A 7,767-nucleotide genomic window follows, 5' to 3' on the forward strand; every position below is an offset into this window, starting at 1 on the left:
CTGCCTCTACCTCCCAAGGGACCATCCAGAGACACGCTGCATTTAGCAAAGCAAGTGAAGGTTTCAGGGGGACCTGAGGGACAGCAGGCTGATGGCACCACTCTCAGTCTCCATGGAAATATGCCTCGATGTAATTACTGGTAAAGAATAAAAGTGATTCAGAGAAGCTCTGGTACTTCCTCCCTGTTTAGCTCCCGTGATTAAACCCACACAGAGCCTAGAATGGGGAGATGAGCCTCAATTATAGCTAAGGAACAGCATAATGTATTATCTCCTTTGCGCTTACTGTAGCGGGTGAGTAATCTAATTTCTACCCAAACTCATGTTGACTATAGAGAGTTTGCCAGTGTCTGATTCATCAAGATGCTGGAATAATGTGGAATTAGAAATGCAGAAGAAGGCCTGTAGCTCTTTGCCCCTTATTCTTCAACACTGACAACTTTGGGCAAACTTTTTAACAGCTAGCATTAATACAACCAATACTGTGGTGAAAATATGCCTTCAGCTAAAATTAAATACAAATAAATGGCCTGCTAAGTGAAGAGTTTGAATCCTCTCTTTCATGTACAATATAAAAATCTTTTTATTTTGGATGGTGAGTCCTTCTATAGATTTGTGGACTCCAACTGAATGGTACAGAGCTTCTTTTATGTGCCTTGAAGTTCTTTTGCTCAGAAAATGCCCAGAACTACAGGTTCTGAAGTTATAGTTTAAATACTATTGAAAGGTATCAGCAGCCTCCACTCCCTTGGCTGGCGAGAACTGTGGAGGGTTGGCATCCCTGTGTTTCCAGCCTCAGACATCGTATGTGGATAGCAGTAGAAAGAGACAACTCTCAGAGCAGCTTTCCTGAAGCTTTTCTGGATGGAGCTTATTCCTGGAAGTTACAGGGTCATTGAGTTCCTGGGACAAAAACAATATGACTGCTGAAACTCTCCCCTGCGACTCTGGGAGCTGCTGGCACAATTTGAGGCTGGGTCTGTAAGCTCTGTGGAGCAGCCACCAGCTTTCTGAGCTGTGGGATCTGCAACCCTGGGAAGTAGGGTACTGTCCCACAGCACAGCAGTGAGGCAGGAAAACAGTTCAAATAAATCTTAAAAACATGGATGGGGTCTTTTACGAAGGGCAGTTTTGTACAGCAATTTATAAAGAGCTGAAGGGGTGTTATTGTTTAAATAAATATTTAAGGGAGAATCCTCTCAACTTAAACACAGCGAGCTGTAGCATATGGAAAGCAGCAGCATTTGATTACACATATGCAAGAGGCCAAAGCAAACCATTAAGAACAAAAGTGGTGAAGAAGGAGAAAGTAATTTCATTTGATTGCTTCTCCAAGATACGTTATTGACATCGTCATTTCTGCCTGGTGCTAAAGTGCAGCAGGGGTACAAACCCTGGCAGTCCCGGCAGTGGATGTGCTGTGTGAGAAAGCCATTCTGCAAGCTCCACTGACATTTTGCCTGATGAGATGGCGGGGGGTAGAAGTATAGGGTTTAGCTCCACAAGCGATACCCTGCCTGGCAGCTAGCGACCCGACACGCAGCAGCAGGACTGTGTGCCCAAGGAGGAGGGCACAACGGTTCAACAGACACACAATCACAGCCTTGATACTAGAGGGTGGCACATTTCAACACGGGTTCACTTTAAAAGCCTGCTTGGTTTGGTTGAGGCTCAGGGATGACAACTCAGGTGAGAGTTTCTTGAGCCCTGTAGCTACAGAGATGGAGTCACCTTGTGCGGTGAGCCTGGCACAGCCGGAGCTCGGTGCCGTGCAGTCAAAGGTTTGGTACAAGGAGGTGCTTTCTGCCCTGCAGGTAGAAAATGCCAGGGGCATAAACATCCAGCCGGCAGTAGCAGAAAAGAAGAGAAAACAAGGTAAATTCACTGCTGAGGGACAAGACATCTGAAAAAAACCAAAAAAGTGAAAACATGCTAAAAGGCTGTAAGCAGTTAAAAAACCCTCAATGAGTTTGAGGTTATTAGGAACCTGTGTGTGTCATAAATCTAATACATAGAGTTGGACTGTGGGATTCACAAAGGTGTTATAAATGAATTGATAGACTTAGGGGACCCCATGACACTCGCCTCTGGGGAGGAAACTTGAATTTATGTCTTGGTAGGAGTTTTCCAAATGGTCTTCACCAGTGCAAAAGGCTGAAACATTCATTTTCATGAATGAAACATTCAACCCTGTGCTAGTCTGCTTCTTTTGAAAAAGGTAAGGCATTTACCTTATCAGAAATGAGTTTTTCTTTTCTGATACAACTGTGTATTCATTCCTTTTCTGAATTTAAGTCACAAGCCAACAGACCACCAAACAAATCACTTTTCCAAAGTGTCCTTAAAATTGGAGGATTCTGTAAAGGTGACACATATTTCATGGACACATCTGAAGACATGGCAGATTCCCTGTAAGAAGTAGGACATTATTTATACAGGAGAACACTGTTCGGATTATCAAGATGGCTGCTACAAGAGTACTCATCCATGGCTGTATCTTGGCAGGAGACAAAATCTGTACACCCGTTTATGAAAAAAATCCTTTGATGTTTCACGCCCCATCACATGTCACTGGACAGCAGAATAACACGAAGATAAATTTACATCTGGGGTGCAACCGTGGGAAGGCAGTAAGCATCTGTTAGTGTTGGGATCAATCTAGTTCTCTCCAGGCACAGGATTTGAGGACCTCAGTGTCACTGTACAACCAACCACCTTTAGAAACCCAAGACCCTGGCATGGCTCAGGACAGAAAACCTGGCCCACACAATCTGTGGAGACATGGGGATCTGCAGAGTAGGTCAAAGCAGATCATTTGGAAAAAAAGCATTAATTTCCAAAACAAAATAATTCTTGATTCATGACTATTTGGAAACAAATGAGAAATAGGAATTACACAAAAGCTCCATTTTGTTCATTGAGGAACTGCAGAATTAATCGCATGTACTTTAGTTTCCAGCAAAGGCTAAGTCCCAAGGCACAGTGTTGTGATTGTTGAACTGGGCATGTCACACATACTGGTTTAATTCAGACCAAAACTGCAGGGAGACCATGATGGAATATAGCCAGTAGCTGGCTGGGAATAGAGGTGGGGTAGGAGCAAGGTCTGGGTATCAAGCAGGTCAAGCTATTCAAAAAGCAATGAAGATTTTGGTTAGCACTCATAAGATGATCTCACTCTTTCCCTGGGCTGTGTGCAGCAAAAGGAGCTGGTGGGACCAGCCAGGGTTGCAGATTAGGACACCAGCTCTTCCAGAGCTGTTCAAGAAACCTTTTTCACAGACCTGACTGCTTCATTCATGATGTTGCTTGTAAACATCACATCGAAGTTGTAACACCAACAGCTTCCCAGATATATTTCTTTTGTGATAACTTCCACAAGGACATCCCCAATAAGGATCTCTGGTCCTTTGACTGTAAGTCTCCACTTCACCCATCTGCTCTCATCCAGCACCAAAGTTTAGGGCCCTGTTTGCCACAGTGTCCATACACATACTTTCTTCTCTTTTTTCCATGACACTCAGAGCAGAAGCCCGTAAGCATTCACCACTCCTTTTCCTTTTCTGTTTCATTTCTTCTGCAACTCCCTGCTTAAGACTCCTTCTTGTGACGTCCTTGACAAAGGCGAGGATGCCCATTTGCAGCAAGCCCTGCCTGCAATCCTGGCCCACACTGTCTCACAGCTTCTTAGAACTCCTTCATCTCTCAGTAGCTGTCTGTAAGCAGCTCTGGTCTTCTCACATTGTCAGCTCCTGTTCTTCTGGCCTTTGCTTCTACACTGTCTACAGCTGAGCTCTGGGGTGTGCATGAGGCTCCCAGGAGCTGATGGAGATGATGACACTCTATTGCCTAGATTTGTGGGAGAGGCTGTACAGGGTGCTTCGTAACCCATGGCCATAAAAGAAGTGAAGGAAACCACCTCTCCCTGCCACGTCAGCAGGGGCAGAAACAAACAGCCTGCAGCTCCCCATCTTGCAATGTGGCAATCACGTCAAGTGGCAAAACGGAAACACTGAGATTTCACCATCTGTCTGCAAATGCTGCATATATATTGCATACAAAAATAGGCTCTAAGAAAACTGCTAAGACTGAAAAACCCATGAGGCAAGAGATGCCAGAATTAGGCCTCCCTTGTGCTATGTGTTATGATACACTTGCTAATTAAATGATCACACAGTGCTTTGCCAGAGGTATCAGCTTTATCCTATGGTACAGGATGGACTGTCTTCACTGGAGAAGATGTAGAATTTTGTTTCATCTTTAGTGTTCAGTGTGATCCTAGGCTTTATTTGCTACCCAAGTCCTCCTCTGAATAGAAATTACTGATTTTCTGAACACTGGCAAAGTTTACTGGGTGTTTCACAAGTGTCTCTGGTACCTATGTAAGGGGGTGTGGTGGTGCTTTAGCAGGGAAGAGGCAGGCATGCAAGCAACCAGGCTGATCACATCAACCACCAGTTTGTCAGGTGTCTGGCTTGGTCACCCATCCCAGCTGTCCCCGTCAAAGCAGTGGGTCTTCCCTGCAGCAAGACCTATGCCCATACCCACCCTTGCAGGATTCACAGCACCACAGCACAGTGCTTCAAAGTCATGAGCTGAGACCAAGGGTGGTCAACAAATAGATAGAGCTGGGGCTGGGGCTGTGCAAGGGTGTTCAGTATCAGGCGGTGCTGGACATCCTCAAGGCAGAGCTCCCGTTGGGTGCCACGCCAGGAGCATACTTCATTAACAGGGTCTTACGGCACATGCAGACAGCGGGGCAACCCCGCAGCTGATGACTGCAGGCTAGGGAAAGCCTCAGAGAGACCCGCCACGAAAGACCATGCAGGGAGAGCGGGTCTGAAGCCAGTTCTGCAAAGCAGCACTCATATCCCCTAAGAGGACCATGGATGGGGCAGCTCAGGTTTCATGTCAGGCTCTGGCATGTCTGGGCTCTCCCTATGGCTCACACCTTGACATACATCTCCCCACCCTGTTCCTGAACCTCCTGAGCCCCTGACTCCTCACTTGTACCATGTACTCCCCATCCCAGTCCCATGCTATCCTTCAGCTTTAGCATCTCAGTACCATACCTTCCCTTAGCCCAGCATCCCCAGGGCCCCTGGATGCCTCCTGGCTGTGCAGGGAAGGTGTCAAAAGCGGTGTTCCCTGCCTGCATTCCCATTGCCCCACCCCTCTGCCTTAAGCAGCATTACGAGGAAAGACCAGTTTCATCTTGCTCCTAGAAAGAGCAGAAGGGTAGTCCAGGCCCTGCAAAGCTGTGTGGAGGCAGCAGGAGCAGCAGTAACTTGGTAGCACCAACTGTGTCCAGGAGCACTGGGGTCAGTACTGGGAGCTGCCAGGATGCTGGGCTGATCTCGCTCATGTGGGAAGGAAGCTCAGCAGATTTTGACTTCTCAGCCCTAGCACATCTCTAATAAGTTGCTATTTTTTCCCTTCAAAGTCTATCACTAAGCCAAACTGGAGGAGATTTACAAAGTAAAGAAAAAAAATAATATTGCAGTCCTAACACAAAGCTGCCAAATTTCAGATCTCTGCTCCAAAGCGCAGAGGGATAAGAACTACCCACAGAAAGGATCACCAGGTTCCCCCCTCCTGTTTCTTCCTTTCTTTTTTTTTTCCAGTTGGACAACAATGCCTTTTTCCCTATGCTCATTCTTGGAAATGGCTGTAGAGTTTTGGCTGAAATTTTCCAGAAAAGAACTTAGCCCAAGGCAGACAATCAAGTTGGAAGAACTCAGTCTAAACAGTTCAAGCCTGGCAAAGTTATAAGCAACTGCAAATACAGTCTTATAGCAGGACACATATAAGTAAACTTAATCATAGGAGCTGCAAGCAATCCCACCTTTGATCTATTCAGAGTTATAATAGCTGATGATGCTGTTCCATTCAAGTGTGTCTTATCACGATTCAGATATGTCACTGGTAAAAAACTTTAACTCAGTCATCCCACTGAGGCTTCCCACACCCCTTCCTACTCAAAAAGCTCTTCCCATCTAACAACTGATCAAACAAAAAACCATAGTTCCCTCGCCTCCAGTATTTGCATGTGAGCTTCAGCTTCTTGGATAGAGGCAGCTGATGATAAAATGGGATTGCTCTCTGAACTAATGCATTCAAAATTAATAAAAGAAATAAAGCAACACACTCCTCTGGCAGGTTCCCATACATATTTTCCATAAAAGTTCATTTTTCCACAAGAACAAATTGTGAGTTTGTGGGGGATTTGCACTGAATCTTGATACAGAGCTTAGAATTCTTGGCACTGCTCGGGACATTAAAATGACATCAGCTCCACTTTCTATATTGAAATTTTATAGTTACTGCCTGACCACATTTCTTTGTTCTGCGCGTATTCTCTCTCCTCCGAGCTGCCTCTCTGCTACGGCGCACTGTACATGAGTATCATGAAAAACTGTGTTTGTGTTCCTTACAGCCCTGCTTGCCCTCCCTGCGCTGGGCACTCAAGTGATAAAGCTGCATTTCTTCCTCCAGGACAAAGCAGCATTGTTGGCTCAAGGGACGAGGGCACATTTGCTAGCCAAGAGGCTTCCCTGCAGCCTGACAGCTCTGCGCTGCGAGGGACCTGGCGTGCCAAGCAGGGTCCTCCTCTTCTCTGGAGGAGCAGAGGAGTGGAGTGCGTGCTAGCAAAGTGACACGGCTGTGGGACAGCGGGGACCAGGGGAGGCCAGTTATTGCAGGCAGGACACTGTGAAACCATCCTGTCTTACTCAGGGAAGGGAAGGGGAAGTGGAAAGAAGAGGAAAAGGAGCACCTCGGGGTGGGAGACAAGGCTTTCTCCAGCACTGGCAAGGTATCACCTGGAGCAGTGTTCATTCAGTGCTGTCTTGATGGAGGGACATTATAAGTGCTCCCCCCACCACACACCCCCTGCCCCATGCCTCGGGGGAGGGAGGGGCAGTGTATTTTTAAATTAAGCAAAAATCTGAGTAATGGTGTTTCTGTGTTATGCAGCAGCATGACCTGCTGTGTTTGAACACCATGGTGTGGGAGGACCAATCTGGTACTCGGGATCCCCTGTGAATCACAGCACGAGGAAAAGCAAGAGCATTGGGGCTGGGAGAGTTAACAGACTCCGGCACTGGGAGTACAGTTCCCTGGACATCAGCACAGACATCACGCTTGTTTCCTGGATTTCAAATAAAATAAGGATTCAAGGAAAAGATGATGCTTTCCTACATCCCCTGTGACTTGGAAAGCAATAAGAGCAAATAAAGGCAGTTAATTATCTGACATGCCACATCGAAACATTTCTGAAAGCACCGCTCTGCCTTTACTGTAAGTCATGCTGGAACAGCATTAGCATATACTCTGTAAACAGACTCGGTGCCATCCTGCGGCACAGCCCCAGCCTCCCACACGGGGATTACAGCAGCTGGACAAACCCAGGAGGGACTATACCTGAGAGTCAACAAAATGCCAGTTTTGCTTTCATCTGGCTTGACTGCAATAGTACTGGGTTTATTTCCTACATTGCCTACATGCTCAGCCTCTCTAATGTGTGACAGAGAATCACTGCTGTTTGCTCCTCTGTGCAAGATTATCATTTCATCATTTCACTGTCATACAGAAATAGCCACAAGACCAGATTAACAGTTAAAGATTGTAAAGCCATTTGCCAAACACTTCTTGCTCTATAAGCAACAATATTTTTACAATTGCATTTGCAACGGCATTTCTGAAATCACATTTATACACTCCTTTACAAGAACATGCAACCATATACAGAATGCAGAAAATCTTTAC

At 46.1% G+C, this 7,767-nt stretch overlaps 1 protein-coding gene across 5 annotated transcripts in view; it reads right to left on the reverse strand.

The window, feature by feature from the left end:
* The window catches only part of JCAD (junctional cadherin 5 associated), a 106,643-nt gene that overhangs the window by 58,647 nt on the left and 40,229 nt on the right, over nucleotides 1–7,767 (reverse strand). The window lies entirely within an intron of this gene.

This window comes from Falco punctatus (genome assembly GCF_963210335.1).
Source record: "Falco punctatus genome assembly, chromosome: 4".
Lineage (NCBI taxonomy): Eukaryota > Metazoa > Chordata > Aves > Falconiformes > Falconidae > Falco > Falco punctatus.